This window comes from Myripristis murdjan, chromosome 9 (assembly GCF_902150065.1).
Source record: "Myripristis murdjan chromosome 9, fMyrMur1.1, whole genome shotgun sequence".
NCBI classification, from domain to species: Eukaryota; Metazoa; Chordata; class Actinopteri; order Holocentriformes; family Holocentridae; genus Myripristis; species Myripristis murdjan.
The window spans coordinates 34,934,274-34,952,328 of NC_043988.1; the positions used below are offsets into that span (position 1 = coordinate 34,934,274).

The following is an 18,055-nucleotide window of genomic DNA, read 5'->3' on the forward strand; positions in this document are numbered from 1 at the left end:
AATTTCAGTAACTTGGTATAATCTGCTTTATTAATTGCATTATTTCAATGTGTAATTTAAATTTAGTGAATAACTCTATGAAATAAAGTTTTTAACTGTATTGATTAATTAATCAATGATAACTAATTAGTGAACAAATCTATAATCTATAATGTTGGTCCAGGAAAGTCTCCACAGTCCTTCTAACCCTAACTCAGAAATCAGTTCATCCTGACAAACTGATCACAGAAATGTGTTTTTCCTTGTTTTACTGCAGATTAAGGTGATGAACATAATGTTACTGTACAGTTTATAATGAACCTCTCAGCTGGAAATGATGGTGATGCTGTGCGACGCTGCAGCTTTGCCCGCTGAGGAATAACTCTGCTTAATTTGAAATGTTTGAAACAAGCCTCGTCCACAAATCAGCGGGCCCCTCTGGAGCGTCAGGCGGCCGGCCGGCTGGGTGTTAAACATCATACAAAGCTGATTTACACCCGCTAAAAAGCCTCGCCGCGCTCCGTGCCAGCGCCGCCGCCAGAAAAAAATCACCTCCGAGGTCTAAAAATAGTTTTTCAGCACGACGGCGGCGGACGCGGCGTCCAACATCAGCACAACAACCTGCATGAGGAGCGAGAGGAAGAGGCATCGCAGACACTTCCACTGATTTAACTTTTATTTACAGAGCCGCAGCTGCACGACCCATTCATCCTGATCCGGCCAATAAAATTAAAGCCGGATGGAACCGACAAAACTTCCTCCGAGTGCAAAATAGTTTTCAGCAGTCAGAGTTCAGTCCAGACCTGTGAGGGGCTCAAACTGAACGACCAACCTACGGCAAAACTACGGCAGCTCGGCGACCAAAACACTGATGAAAGTGAAACTGAGCGACAAACTCCTCCTCCAAGACGGGAACGATTTGATCAAAGCGCCGCTCTAATTTATGGACAAATCCATGATTTTAAATAGCGTTTTTTATCCACCCTTTATCAACGATATTCTCATCATTTGATTTTTGCGAGTTCCAGCCCTCATAGATTTTCTGACAGCACAGCTGCTGAGCAAAAACAGGAGTTATATAAATATTTAGTTCAGCAATTCTCCTCAGTGCAACAGCACAGCACTTTGCTGTTTAGAGAGTCGCACTTTCAACAGCAAAAAAAAAAAAAAAAAAAAAAAAAAGAAAAGAAATATTTTGTCATTTGATCTTATTAAAAGTAGTATTTTTCCAGGGTGGCACTTTATTAAAAAAAAAAAAAAAAAAAAAAAAAAAAAAAATATATATATATATATATATATATATATATATATAATAAAATAAATAATAAAAATAAAATTGGGTTTTAACATTTATATTTCTAGTACAAAACCATAATAAATAAATAAAAAATAAACAACACTATAATCTGATTTTTCCAGACAGCTCTTCTTGCAGACGGGGCCAAACCAGCAGCATTTCAGCGTTAAAGAAAATAAATAAATAAATAAAATAAATAAATGACAAGTGGACTTTTCCATTTGTATTTTCCAGAGCAAATCAACAAAAAAAAAAAAAAAAAAAAAAAAAACAGAGTAAATGAGGAGCAGGCTGCTGCGAGTGGCTGGCAGTCAGACAGCTCGCTGCCGCTGCCGGTCGATCTGAGCCCGTCCCATCCGGCCGTGGCCGAGTGGCGCCGCCGTATCGGACAGGCGTACCGTGTGTTTATGAGGCCGCTGACCCGGCCGACAGCCGCTCGTCTGCCGTCCACGCTGCCGCCGCTCGATCGATGCTGTAAATGACTGCAATAATCAAAGCAAACTGCCTAATTTATGATTCCCCGCGTGTAAGCACTTTCATGACCGTGGCTGTCGCTGCTCGTCTTCCTTCATCTCAAACTGTTTCCTGGACTTTTTTCCTGCAGCATCTGTCTTCCTCTATATCTGATTCTCTTTTAAACTCTTTGATCCTTGTTTTTTGTTGATCAGTTAGATCCTACATCAGGGAGATCCTTCTTCTTAATAATGAATCAGAACGGCTTTATTATAACGAGCAGGATAATCGTGTTATGAAAGCACACGGTGACATTAATATTCAAACATTATGACCTCACATGACCTCTGCTTCCTGTGACACAGAGCGTCTTAAACAGTGACATCATCATCCTGCTCTAGAAAATCAAAATTTCAACCAATAAAACCTCCACAAATCTGTAAACACCCTCTCTCATCCACCTGTCCCTTCAAAATAAAAGGGTGTTTCTCTCCCAAACTGAGATCCTGTTGGTTTGCACAAGTGAATGACGCTTCCCTGCTCCGTGTCCCACCCACACTTCCTGTTTCAACAGGAAACACATCAAATCAACAAAGTCTATAAGATGGGGTTATTTAAATCCAACGTGTCTGCTAAATCACCTAAAACAGGCCCCAAAATAACTTTCAAAAACATAAACCAATGACAACAAAGATGATGATGACAACACAAGACACAACAAGTCCCGGTTCCCATTTTTTTTCTTCCCTTGTTTGCAAAAATACTGGTGCAAGGTTACTATGAGCATCCTGTAGATGCTACCTACCGGATCTACTTTCCATATCAAATAGTAAAATGAACAAGAAGAGAGATGTTTAATTTCCAGACAGTCGACTGCACCGTGGCAGCAGCGTCACTGGTGAACTGCTGCTTAAAAACTCTACAGACTGCACCTTTAATGCATAGCGTCTGGCATGAAGGCAGTCAAATATTTTTCAGTGATCACTCTGTCTCCCTCTGAGTGCCGTCTGTTTAGGTATAGAGCTGGGAATGATGTGTTTCCGTGTGTGTGTGTGTGTGTGTGTGTGTGCTCTGCCATTGTTTAAAGCTTTTGTTACTCGCGGCCTTCATCACTTACAGGCACTTAAACAAGTCACGGTGCGCTTAACAGCCTGCTGCAAACCCCCCCCCAACGCACACACACACACACACACACACACACACACACACACACACCCTGCAGGTCCCTGTGGACGAGTGTCAAAAGGGTCAAAAAGAAAAAAAAAAGACAAAAGAAAAGAAATAAAGAAAATCAAAAGAAAAAATATTTTGAGATGTTAACAAAAATCCAGTAGAGTGCTTTTATTTTGAAGTATGATGATGAAAAAAAAAAAAAACATATAATACATATAATATAAACGTAACCAGAGACTGTATTAATGAAAATTCAAGAAAAAGCTTCTTCTCTTGATTTTTTTTTTTCAAAGACACCTCCTGTTTTTATAATAATTATTATTAGGCCTATTAACATGTTATCATCTGTCTTTTTCTATATCTGATTCTCTTTTAACATTTTGTAAAATAAAACTTGGTGTTTGTGTGAACTGGGACTTTAAGGCCTCTACAGAGTAAATCCCTTTTTTTTCTCAGCACTTTTACGTAGTTTTTTTTTATCTTTTCATCTCTTTTCCTCATGCACCAAAGGATTGCATTCAATTTCATTGTACTTGTACAATGACAATAAAGATTCTATTCTATTCTACTAAACATGTGGAAATAAAACACAGGTGATTCGTATGCTAATGGTCCCATGTATGGTAATAAAACTGTAAATCAGCGTCGGGTCATAAAACACTGAGGACTAAAAGATTCAACAGGATAAAAAGACAAATTCGCTCAGAAAAACTCCAGGAGAATCCCAGTAAATAAATTAGTTTCTGGTTTTGGAGTTGGGTTTCTGTAACACAGGAAGGAATAAGCTTCACCTCCTGAATGAGCAACATTTACAGGCTGTTTAATCTAATCCAGATTAAACTGCAGTGACAAACAAATGAAAGAGGTCACAGTTTTCACCTCCTGCAGTCCGACTCAGTCCAGCTCTTAGATTCTGTCTCTTTCCTTCAGTGTTTCCATTCAGCCAGACCTTGGACATGTAAGGATATTAACATCTCATTTAAAGGAATATTCCAACGTTTTCCGCAAAATCCCCTTTTCCTGACTTCCCCAGACTGAGACCAGATGTTGGACACCATGTCCACCTCTGGACGTTCACTGGTTCAGTTCCTATTTTGAGTTAGCTTAGCATAAAGACTTGAAGTCTATGGGAGTCGTTAGCCTCACTGGTTGGAGCCAGGCTAACGACTCCTATAGACTTCAAGTCTTTGTGCTAAGCTAACAGGAAAAGCTACCTATAGGAGCTGAACCAGTGGACATCCAGAGGTGGACATGGTGTCCAACATCTGGTCTCAGTCTGGGGAAAAAGGGGACTTTGCCCAAAACGTTGCAGGACAATCAGTCAAGTTTATGTCACGCTATGAAACGACGAGTTGAGCTCAGTTTATTCCAGCGGGCCATGATCGTCTGTCCACCTCTGCTTTAATCAGTTTGACTTCATTTCTCCCACCTCTAATTATTTATTTCTTCATTTAGTAATTTATTTTACTTGCTACTTTTTTATCTATTTTACCTATTTTTATCTGTGCATTTTTCTGTTGTTTATTTTGTTTATTTTTGTGTATAATTTTTTAAATTCATTTTATTTTATTTCATTTTTTTATTTTATGTTATTTTATTTAACTTTACTTCATTTGTGGAGCAATTTGTTTTGAAAGTTAAAAAAAAAAAAAGTGTCATGTTTGTTCAGGTCCACCAGCCGAGCAGCGAGCGGCTAGCAGCTGGTCCAGCTAACATGAGCCACCACACCGAGGACGTCAAAATTGAACAAAACTGATTAAATTTGGCACAAATCCACACTGAAGTGTCCTGGCTAGCTGAGCGCTGGTGCTAATGTTACGGTGACGTTGGCTGCTGGAGAATAATCCCAACAGTTTTGAAATAATCAGGATTTTAAAAACAGGGCAGGATGTGGCGGCTAACGGCTAACGGCTAACTCAGGCAGACAGTTTGAATGGGAGGGCGTCCTGTTGTTTCTGATGATGAGGATGAAGCTGAGGACGAAGAGACACACCAACATTAATAACTAAAATGAACGCAACACTTTTAAGTGCATTCCTGCTCGGTGTTCATTTGAGTGTCATTCATCTTTTTTTTTTTTTTTTAATTCCCACATCATAACAAAACGGGCTGCCCTCCTTCTTCAAGCTGCCTAAAAGGTTCAGCTTCTTTCTCTAACCCTGACCGTGTGATGAGCCTGTACAGTAAGAGAGAGTGTGTGTGTGTGTGTGTGTGTGTGTGTGTGTGTGTGTGTGTGTGTGCGGCCTCCCTCTGGACGCAGCAGCTGGTTTCTAGCTGGATGCCGCTCTGTCAAAGACGTTTTCACAGCCTTTGTTTATCGAATCCATCGCTACAGATTCCATCCGCGAGACGAACGGCCAAATATAACATGTTGTTTAGCCGAGCAGCGTCTCACACACACACACACACACACACACACTCTGCCAGGCCATGGGTTCGCAGCATCACACACACACTCTGCCAGGCTGTGGGTTCGCAGCATCACACACACACACACACATACACTGCCAGGCCGCAGGTTCACAGCGTCTTACACAACCACACACACACACACACACACACACACACACACACACACACACACACACACACACACACACACTCCTCCCGCCCACAGCAACAATTATGACCAAACTGATTTTTTTCATCACAGCTTCGGTTTCTTATGGCCTAATAAATTATCCTTGTTTAACCTTCACTTGTCCAGGGAGAGAAGACTGAGCACACACACTCACACACACACACACACACACACACACACACACACACCCGGGCTGGGCTGTGTGTTTCCTCATTTCTTTTAAAGGGACAATCAGTCAAGTTTATGTCACGCTATGAAACGACGAGTTGAGCTCAGTTTATTCCAGCGGGCCGTGACCGTCTGCCCACCTTCTGACTTCATTTCTAAAACTTCTAATTATTTATTTCTGTGTTTAGAAATTTATTTTAATTGCTACTTTTTATCTATTTTACTTAGTTTTATCTGGGTATTTTTCTGTGTTTTATTTTGTTTATTTCTGTGTTTGTTTTAATTCATTTTATTTTATTTCTTATATTATTTTATTTTATTTAACTTTATTCATTAATTTCTCCTGTCCAGTTGAAGCAGTTTTTTAAATTATCTATTTCTTTTTGAAATTTATTTTAATCAAAACTTTTTTTTATTTATTTTATGTTTTTTCTGTTCATTTTTCTGTATTTTGTTTCTTTTTTTTGTATTTATTTTATTTTATTTTATATTCATAAGCATCAATTTATTTATTGATGTTCCCTCCTCTCCTATCTGAGCAAACTGTGCTCCCTGTTTTGTACAAATTCGCTTTTTTAAAGAAAAGTTAAGTGAAACAAATGTGTTTTTTATAGCACTTCTGAAAAAATGTCAAGTGCTTTACAACTGGATGTAAGTTGTAAAAAAGAAAAAAGAAAGTTTATACATTTCTTGAAGCAAAACCTTAAAACAAAGTTGACTGATTTAGGAAGAGACAGTCTGTTCAAATTTAATATGACGACACTAATTCTGTAGTGTCCAGCCTGTGATGTGAGCCTCTGACAGGACGGCACTCAGCTTTTATTATGAAGTCAGGCGTCGCAGCTTTTTACATACTTTTTCATGTTTGGAGCGCGTCACCAGACACTAATGTGTAAGTGAACCTTTCTTGTACCGTGGAAAGACAATTACCAGAAAATTAGAAAAAAAAAAAAAAAAAACAGAATAGTTGAAATAATAATAAAAAAAAAACAATAAAACAATATTTATAATAATTAAAATTACATAAAATTATAGTAAAACTGAATGTTTAAAAAAATCTATTAACTATATTATTTATATACAGGTCAGATCAGTGATGCTGCGTTCAGGCGCCTTCTATAAGAATTTGAACCCCTGGAGGGCCCTCAAGGACCCCTGGGGGTCCCCGGACCACAGTTTGAAAACCACTGCTGTGTCGTCCCTGCTGCTGTGGTGAAGGAGGGAATGTGAACGTTTTTTTTTTCTCAGTTAAAGCCGTCGGTACAAAGTGTCTCCGCTCGTGAACGCAACTGTTTTTATCTTTGTTCAGTTGTTGTCTGTTTGTCCTTCTCATTAATATTATTATTATTATTGATGTGCTGATATTATTATTCATTATTATGATTATTTATCATTTTTATTGTATTTTTGTTCTGTAACTTCATGTCTGTTAATCCTCATGATGTGAATCTCATTGTGGATTTAGTGTTATTGTTGTTGCTATTGTTATTTTTTTCACTTTTTAAATGTGTTTCATTTCATTTTTGTTCTGTCACTTTATGTCTCCCTCGCTCCTCGTGCTGTAAATCTGCTTTTGGAACCAAACTGAGGACATTTTTTAAAGACAACAAACAAAAAGACAACAAAAACAACAAAGTAAACAGAGAGAGAGAGAGACAGACAGGCCAATCTGTCTGTCTCACCGCCTCTTGAAACTTACAAGAACCAGAGGACTGGAGGCAAGAGGGGGGGATTAAAACACACACACACACACACACACACACAGGCCCGTGTGTGTTTCTAAGAGGTGGATTAAGTCTCTCTCTTTCAGCCATTGATCTCTCTTGTCAGTACTTCACTTACTGCTCTGTCACTGTCCACACACACACACACACACACACACACACACACACACACATACATGCACACACGCACACACACACACACAGACACTCCGTCGCTGCTTCCAGCCAGCAGTGCACACAGGAAATCTTCCGGCTCGCTCCCAAACACACACACACACACACACACACACACACACACACAGAGGCAGAGAGGGGAGTCGGTGTTTTGACGGCGAAGCCTCGACTCACTGATAATATTTTGCACTTCAGACTCCTCTGCTGAGGCAGGGAGGCTGTGGGCTGCAGCCATCAGGCACTTCAACACACACACACACACACACACACACACACACACACACACACACACACACACACACACACATTTTTCACCCTCGAAACCAGCGCAACATGCTGGGCACTGTCAGTCTCCATCATAAAGAGTGATGTCAGTTCATAAAGCAGCGTAATCTCTGTTTCTGCCAGCAGTGTGTAAATTAACAAAGAATAAGTCCTCAAGTGCTGTAATTAATTACTTTCACAGTATTTATATCTCTGCGCTCGCTTCCACAGCAACACACTTTCCAACAAGTTTCCAAAATAAAACTGTGAACAAATGTGATCACAGCTGATTTATGTTTTTTTTTTTCTGTCATTACAATTAAGACGCTGTCGGGGTGTTACTGTGTGGAAGCTGCCACAGGAAACAACAAGACACATTGAACTTCATTTAAAAAAAAAAAAAAAAGAGCATCCTGGTATTGGCGACATCAGCCGACCGTCAGCCTGTTTCCATGACGACGGGTCAAACTAACAGTGAAGCAGGAGTGTTTCATCCAAAAACCAGCAAGTGTTTTTCAGTGTTTTTCTTTACAAATTTAAATTATTAACTACGAGTTCAGTTTGGGCCTTTCTTAACTGGCGTTCTTGTCTGTACTTGTGTTCTTGTGTTCTTGTGTTCTTGTGTACTTGTGTTCTTGTGTACTTGTGTTCTTGTGTTCTTGCGGACTCGTGAAACGTCATCAGTCGCGACCTGAGTCCTGTTCCAATTCAAAGTTCCCATCTGACCAAGTTCGGTCCAAATTCCCGGATGTGTTCTTGCTCCGCTCCTTTTAGCGAGGATGCACCGCTCGGTGACTTGTGTGGACTTGGAACAGCCAGGTATCCCAGCATGCATTTCGCACCAACCAGCGGCGATGGCGGCAACACCGGAGGAGAAACCTCATAAATGTAAAACTGATAAATGAGCCTGTGAAAACGAGAACGAGGCAGAGTTGTAGTCATTATTATAACATCAACAGTAGCTCTCTGAGGCTGTAGGCTGTAATTTATTTTAATTAAATTAGCTAAATTAAATGGAATTTATTTATGAAAACGGAGGAGGCAGAGTAGTGTTTATATCATTTTTCTTTTTTATTATAAACACTACAGGAGATCTGATTATATTAAATATTACCGAGACAGATGAGACGAAGTCATCAAGCTGCTGCAGAATGACCGTCCGTCCTCCAAGTCTGTTCTCCCGAGTCGATTTCAACAAGTCCCAACTTCAAAAGTTCACAAGTCCCAACTTAGCGAACTTGGTATTGAGAAACACCTTTTTTCTCCGACCAATGAATGATGAGGAAATGCTCTGATGTCACTGCAGCCTCTCTTGAGGGCGGATCCTGGTGAACCTTAGGTGTGACTCAGCGCAACTGGACACTCAAACTGGTGATGGAAATGTAAACCAGCGACATGCCGATGGAAAAACAGAAGTGGAAGTGATTTTACCGTCAGAGTTTTGCAGACCGGACTATGAGCGAGACATGAGGAAGAAATTTTAAAAACTGATAATATTAGAGAAAAGAATCGTCCGTCCTCCTGTGGTGATGCGTTTAATGACCTCTCAGACCGCCGTCCTCCTGATTACGACCTCCTCCTCCACCGCTGCCATGTTTATTTTTGGCAGAAACTTTGGTCTCTGCGCTGCCCTCTAGTGGATTTACTGCTGAACATCCATGCTGATGTAAAGAATACATTGTTTGAAACGGATGCATTTATTTTTGCACATAAAGGAGTACAAATGAGCCTTAACACTAAAAAGTACCTATTGTATACTCGTCTCCATAGCAACTGTTGTGTTAGTTAGTGTGTACAAATTCAATACTATATTTTTTTTTTTTACCTTCAAAAAATGAAGCAACTTCATCACATCATGTGTCCATCTGATGCCTTCTAACTCCAAATTTGAACAGCTAACAAACAAATGCAAAACAAAAGCATGTATCTCAACACATGTTTCCGTTTATTTTTGGTGATCATGAACGCCTCATTGCCTCCTCGAGCTGAAAGCACTTTCATTCTTTCACGGTGAGAACACACCACGCACTCGACACACTTGGACAGAGAGAGAACGGACATCCCGTCATCGCTCCCAGCTCGCCACGCACAGTTCCAGGCGTCGGACTGAGACACGGGAGGCGTGGAGGAGGAGGACGCCAGGCGACGGAGCGTCTGCATGCAGGGAGGAGGCTGGGATGGATGGATCAAACCCGGCTCAACTCCTTCCTGCAGCGTTTCTCTCCTTTGTGGTGAGACAGTTTTGGCGAAGCTTTACGTGCGGTGCTGCCGGGGTGGGACGTGGCGTGGGGATCTGACCACCTGGGATGATGACAGGATGGCGTGGAGTATGCGTTACGCCTCGGCCACACTGAACACACAACAGAGCGTTTGCAGAGCGGACGCTGCAACTTCCACTATAATCAGTTGAACTTTCTCCACCGGGCGTGAGAGCAGAGTGTGTGTGGTGTGTGTGTGGTGTGTCTGCACCGCACATAAACACTCTGCAAACACAAAAATAGACCACTCTTCTGTTTGTATTTTCCTACGTGAGGTGTGTGTGTGGCCTTTTTTTTTTTTTTTTTTTTTTTTTACACACGAATGGGTCATAAAGTGTCTATATTAGTCCATTTTCATACCACTGTGAGCAAACGCGCAGCTTGTGAACTGCTTGGGGCCCCGAGCCGATAGGGGGCCCCCGAGACTCAGAGCCCCGTTTTTACTGAAATGTCTCAATAATGTATTCGCCGCAGTGAACACACTCCCCTCCCCCTTAAACAACAACGGGCAATTTGCAGTGTCATCTCAGTAGGAAACCTCCCGAAAGGGGCCCCACGTCAGTCCCATGATCCCGCCTCCCGTTAACCTGTGTGATGCTGAGTCATCGTTCTGCAAGGTAGAAATGAAGCTGAAAGAAAATTTAGCCGAGGTGTTTGCACTCGCCGAGGCAGAATCTGATCCAGGGCTTAAAAAGTGCTGAGAAGCACTAGCCTAATAAGGTGGGTTATTTACAATGTAACAACCTTGTTGTTATTTAGTTATTTATTTTGTTTTTTATTATTCTTTACATTTATATTTTCACATACGTTATATTTTTAAAATTACAAGATTTTTCATGTTATTTAATTCTGATATGTAAGGTATGGTATGTGAACATTTGGGGGAAAAAAAGTTTTGATTTCATACATTTTTCATTGGTGTCAGAGTATTTATAACATGATGGTGATGAACACTGATCGGAAGGGCCCCCTGGGAATTTTTGCTTAGGGCCCCAACAGACTCTAGAATCGCCTCTGACTGCGAGTGCAGGCGAGCTTCCAGCCGGGCGGTGCTGATGGCCCTTAATCTCCAGCCACAAGAACAAAAACCATTAGTTGAGCTCGTCGTGTCGATCGCCCCGTGCTCTCGTCCCGTCCATGCAGCGAGCGGGAAGCAGGAAGCGAGAGGGTAAAGTCTGCAGACCCAACTGACCCGATGCGTTGTGAGCTTTAACTGCCTCATACTGACACCTCGGTTTGTTCAGTGTTTTCAGTTTTTGGCGGGCCTCTGCCAGCTCTCTCATTATATCTCATAACGTCCTCGTTTGGTCAGACAGCGTGGATGTGAGGTTGGACGCTGTCCTCTGTCCAGACGGCGAGCAGAGCCCTGATGTCCTCGTCTGACCAGGACTGACGCTCGTTCACTATTTTGGTTTCGAGCTGCTGCACTGACACCTGGACCGATCAGCTGCACTGTCGCCCCGCCCACAGCCAGGTAAGCCCCGCCCACAGCCAGGTAAGCCACCAGCAGCTGGAAACTGGGCGGGACAGCCCCACCAAGGAGCCAGCAGAGACTGGAGGAGAGCGTGGAGCTGGAGCCTCGGCAGCACCAGATCACTCCTTTAAACTCCAGGTGCACAGGAGACAACTCTCGTTTTGATCGCCCTGTCGGCGTTTATTTTGCAGTGTCAGCTGTCGGTTGCCTGGTAACTTCATCCCTCAGATACACACAGTCTGTAGAGGTTAACCTGCACATCACACAAACCTTCACACAGCGCTGTGCAGGGTCCAAAAACTGACGACACCTGTGTTTCACCTGTGGCTTCTCAAACAGAACTACACTGAAGGTCTGCAGGTGCGCTGCAGGCAGTGATGGGAGTAACGGCGTTACAAAGAAACGGTGTTACTAACGGCGTTAACGAGTAATCAAAGAAATGACTGTTTCCCCCGTTACAACGTCGTTACCGTTACTGACAATAAAATGTGCCGTTACTAGCTGTTACTTACTACTAATAATTATTATTATTTTATTATCCTATTCAAAAAATGTGCGTCTTGTGGAGAAAAAGCGTGTGTCAATTTTCAAACCGGTCGGACTTTGCAGTTATTCATAACTTATCAACATGCATGGAGAATGAGTGAGCACAAATTACAAGAAGCAGAGCGGATACTATCTCCGCCTGCCGTATAGAAGACCGGGGGTTCAATTCCCCACCTGAACAAGCTGGCATCACTACTTTAAACTGTAATGAATCACTTTTTCAAAGTCACGTGCCCAACACTGACAATGATAGATGAAATTTGACAGCAATGTCCACACTGCAACAGCAACGCAAAAATATGTGCATTAATAAGAGGATTTAAGAAAAGAAAAAAAGTAATCATAAAAATTACTTTCCCCAGTAACTGAATGACTCTTCTGCAGCAGTAATTGAGTAGTAATCAAAATTACTTTTTTACAGAAGTAATTAGTAATTGTAACTTATTAGTTTTGTGAGTAATTGGTCCCAACACTGGCCGCAGGTGGAGCCAGGAAAAAGGGACATTCCGCAGAACGTGTGTTTCGGTGTAGCTGAGGCTTTTGAAAGCTTTAGCTCCGTTTGCTTTGGGAGAACAGCGCCCTCTTCCTGCTCTGTGCCATGAAACAACACAGAGTACAGAGCTCCTGCCTGACGCCCCCTGCTGGCCAACTGACAGGTGGATGCTCTGCTCTGTTTACTGTAATTATATCACATTGAATTACATGATACACATAAACCTGTTATCTGTCTGAGTGTGTGAGTGTGTGAGGGTTGATGTTAAAATGTGAAAGTAAATTTCACTGCTTCATCAGCTGACCCGGGCAATTTAGAGAGTGTGTATTGTGCTGCTGGTGGTGTGTGTGTGTGTGTGTTGGGTTGCTGTGATAGTGCTGAACACATTCTTTACTTTAGGTCACAGATCAGACTGATGGATGTCACTGACCGGCCTGCACAGCCTCAGCCGACAGGTGTGTGTGTGTGTGTGTGTGTGTGTCTGTGTGTGTGTGTGTGTGTGTGTGTGTGTGTCTGGAGTCTGGTCTAGTTATCAGTTAAAAACACTTAACTGGTGCTACTTACCAACACTGGCATGTAAATGGCTGCTTCAGAATCACTGGATGATGTGTGTGTGACAGGTGTGTGACACGTGTGTGTGTGTGTGTGTGTGTGTGTGTGTGTGTGTGTGTGTGTGTGTGTGTGTGTGAGTGTGAGTGATAGGGAGAGAGAAAGAGAGCAAGATGTGTGTGTTTTACTGTATGACATGATGATGATGTGACATGACAAGTGTGTGTTTAATGTGTTTATCATGGTGTGTGTGTGTGTGTGTGTGTAAGTCACTAATGCAGCTGGAAGCTATCTGCTCTGAGGGTGTTACAACACACACACACACACACACACACACACACACACACACACACACACACACACACACACACACACACTCTTCCCAGTCTCCTCTGTGTTTCTGTGTTTCTCTAATTTCTCAGATTAAAGTCACTGACAGATTATTTTCATGAAATTAATTTTTAAATTTGATGATTTTCATGGTAAAACATTAAAAGTATTCAAGGAAAAAACTGTTAAACATGTCAGTCCAGTTATTATCAGCTATGTGTAATAAGCAAAATGTTGGTTTCTATGGTAAATTGATGAGTTAATGATTATTGATAAATTATGATAAATTAAATAGAGCTGTCTGGACGTAACGTGGGTGAGTTCTAGTTTGAAACCTGCCTGCTGTGTGTCTCTTCTGCTTGATGTGATTCTACATTCTGTGTTTATTTACATGAGCCTGAACACACAGCTTCTCATTGATCGATTGATTTGAAAACAGTTAATCAGAAAGTTTAATCAAATATCCATACTTTTTTCTCCTGACTGCGTGAAAGGAAACGAGATGAGACGAGAGGAAGCTTCACGAACTTCAACGTTCCCATGAATAGTAATAAATCGCTCTGCGTGTCTAATAATCCATCACATCGATCGATTATCTGATCCTCTCTTGGTTATGAGCTGCTGGACAAACTCAGATTCAAACAGACACCAAGACTCATCAGGTTACTTCTTCTCCTCCTTTCCTCCTCATTGTGCTCCTCCTCTTCCTCTTCTTGCATTCTTTCTTCTTCCTCTCCTTCTTCTTCCTCTTCTTCTTCTTCTTCTTCTTCTTCCTCTCCTTCTTCTTCTTCTTCTTCAGTCCAAATCGTGTAAAACTGTTCCTGAGAGCCGATCAATGTTCTCACGCTGCCGTTCTACAGCTAATCAATGAAACTCCACTAATTCTGCTGTTATCTGCCCTCTTCATCGCCTCCTCCTCCTCCTCCTCCTCCTCCTCCTTATCTTACCATGTCTCCTCCTCCTCTCCCTCCTCCTCTCCCTCCTCCTACTCTCCTGCTTCCCTTCTTCTTCTTCTTTTCTGTTTCTTCCTCCTCATAAATCAAACTCTTTATTTTTCCTCCTCCTCCTCCTCCTCCTCCTCCTCCTCTTCCTCGTGCCTTCGGTCCACGCCTGCAGACGTTGTTCTTAACCGACTCTGCCGGTTAAATAAAGGTTCAGTTCACTCAAAACAGAGAGCGACACAGTGCTGTTCACTTTCCATTTATGTAAACGTGGCCTGGCAGAGGACGCTGTTTTTTTTTTTTTTTCAGATGTTAGAAACCCGCCGCCGCGTTTCCAACAGCAACAGTCTGGACCATCACACACACACACACACACACACACACATTTCACATCTGAGAGTCTGTGAATTATTGTTCAGAAAACAAGTTCATGTTTGGAGGAGCGACCCACAATGCACTGCAGCGTCAACAGCCAGATTCTCTCGGTGCTTTCTAACACAACACCGGCGATTTGGAGAGGAGCGGCCGGGCGTGACGCACCGACCCCCTGCTGCACACACACACACACACACACACACACACACACACATACCAGCTCTAACTCAATGCTTTCTCACACAACAGCAGCATCAGAGAGTCTAACACCCGTCCATCCCCCCAGGCTGCCTACACACACACACACACACACACACACACACACACACACACACACGCACACACACACACACACACACACACACACACCGGGTGACCACATGATGAAGTGTTAAGCGAGTCACCTGCCTTTCATGCTAACATCTAAATACTTATCCTGGCTCAGTGCCTGTGTGTGTGTGTGTGTGTGTGTGTGTGTGTGTGTGTACAGTATTATTATTTTTACATCTCAGTTCAGGCATCAGTGATGTCATGCTGCTAGAAACACACACACTCACACACACACACTCGACCAGCTCCTAAAGTAGCACTTCTAGCACATAAACCAACACCAGCAAAGAGGATTATGACAACAACAACAACAACAACAACGACAGGACCCGCTACCCTTTTATTATTATTATTATTATTATTATTATTTATATGTAATAATAATTATTTGTTACTGTGCTATCAGGACGTTTCTTCCCAGCGTAAGGTTACTGTGCAGACGCTTCCTGCCGGATCTACTTTCCAGTTCAAACAGAAAAACAACAACTGATTTAATTTCCCTAAAAAATGGGAACCGGGTCTTGTTGTTGTTTATATTCTCATAATCCTGCGTGTTGTTGCTGGTTTCTGTGCTAAAAGTGGGATTTTATTCTAGAAGCTGCTTTGCTGTGGAAGTGAATGGAGAAATACAAGCACAGCGGATCAGCAGCTAATGAGGAGAACTACACAACACACACACACACACACACTGACACACACACACACACTGACACACTACACCAGAGGACAGGTTGGATATAAAGTACAACTTGCAATAAAGAATAAGACAACTTAACTGTCAGCTGAAGCGGTAGAAAGCATAGAAGTTAGAAAAAAAATGAGGATACAAACAGCAGAGTTAAAGTCAGAGGTGGGAAAAATACAAATAAATCGAGTAAAACTGAAAGAAACAGAGAGCTGCTTGATGTACATGTTCATCTTTGCCGTTCAAGTCTTGTTTTTCTACAAACAGGATAAAAAAAAAAATCCACCGGTGGGATGAAATCACAGCGAGGGAAGACCAGTCCCTTTTTCTTTCCCATCACAGTTTTACATTAATTCATGATTCCAAACACAATGACTGGTTCTCAGGTTTGAGTGTGACAACCTGTGTGTGTGTGTGTGTGTGTGTGTGTGTGTGTGTGTGTGTGTGTGTGTGTGTGTGTGTGTGTGTGTGTGTGTTTGTTGTTAGTGTAAATGTGCTGTGTGTCTGTGAGCTGACAGGCAGAAGAAACAAAGAGGAGGAAGATGACGAACATCCAGAGGCTTCAAACTGACGACACCAAGAGAGGAAACTAACCATCTGTATCACTGTGGAAACACACACACACACACACACACTGACGCACACACACACACACACACACATGCAGAGCAGTGTGTTGTTCCAGCATGAGGTTCCTGCTGGGAAAACACGGTCTTTGTTCTAGAATGCCTGCGGTTACCGTGGCTACAGGGTGAAGACCCGCCCACCGCTGAGCCGATCATGACTCATCATCATGACTCAGCGGATCCACTGGTCGTTTTTTAATGCGATTTCCTAATCGTCCAATCACAGCAGGACATGGGAGGCTGCAGACAGCATGAAACCAGCCCTGTCCAGCGCGGCATTCAGGACATTTGTGACATCGGGAACCTTCTGGAACCTCACTTGACGACGTCTCATCAGTCTAGAACCTCACAATGTCCCAGCATCCTAGACCCTTCGAATGTCTCGTCACTAAAGAACCTCACAATACCTCATCATTCCAGACCCTTGGAATGCCTTATCACTAAAGAACCTCACAATACCTCATCATTCTGGACCCTTAGAATGTCTCTTCATTAAAGAACCTCACAATACCGCATCATTCTGGACCCTTAGAATGTCTCTTCTTTAAAGAACCTCACAATACCTCATCATTCTGGACCCTTAGAATGTCTCGTCATTATAGAACCTCACAATACCTCATCATTCTGGACCCTTACAATGTCTCTTCATTAAAGAACCTCACAATACCTCATCATTCTGGACCCTTACAATGTCTCTTCATTAAAGAACCTCACAATACCTCATCATTCTGGACCCTTAGAATGTCTCGTCACTAAAGAACCTCACAATACCTCATCATTCTGGACCCTTAGAATGTCTCTTCATTAAAGAACCTCACAATACCGCATCATTCTGGACCCTTAGAATGTCTCTTCTTTAAGAACCTCACAATACCTCATCATTCTGGACCCTTAGAATGTGCCTTCATTAAGGAACCTCACAATACCTCATCATTCTGGACCCTTACAATGTCTCGTCATTATAGAACCTCACAATACCTCATCATTCTGTACCCTTAGAATGTCTCATCATGAAAGAACCTCACAATACCTCATTATTCTGGACCCTTAGAATGTGTCTTCATTAAGGAAACTCACAATACCTCATCATTCTGGACCCTTATAATGTCTCGTCATTATAGAACCTCACAATACCGCATCATTCTGGATCCTTAGAATGTCTCGTCACGAAAGAACCTCACAATACCTCATCCTTCTGGACCCTTAGAATGTCTCTTCATTAAAGAGCCTCACAATACCGCATCATTCTGGACCCTTAGAATGTCTCTTCTTTAAGAACCTCACAATACCTCATCATTCTGGACCCTTAGAATGTGCCTTCATTAAGGAACCTCACAATACCTCATCATTCTGGACCCTTAGAATGTGTCTTCATTAAGGAACCTCACAATACCTCATCATTCTGGACCCTTACAATGTCTCGTCATTATAGAACCTTACAATACCGCATCATTCTGGACCCTTAGAATGTCTCATCATGAAAGAACCTCACAATACCGCATCATTCTGGACCCTTAGAATGTCTCATCATGAAAGAACCTCACAATACCTCATCATTCTGGACCCTTAGAATGTCTCTTCATGAAAGAACCTCACAGTGTCTCATCATTCTGGACCCTTAGAATGTCTCTTCAT

At 42.2% G+C, this 18,055-nt stretch overlaps 1 protein-coding gene across 2 annotated transcripts in view; it reads right to left on the reverse strand.

Annotated features, from left to right (window-relative positions):
* prdm6 (PR domain containing 6) overlaps positions 1–18,055 on the reverse strand; it is an 81,898-nt gene that overhangs the window by 48,088 nt on the left and 15,755 nt on the right. The window lies entirely within an intron of this gene.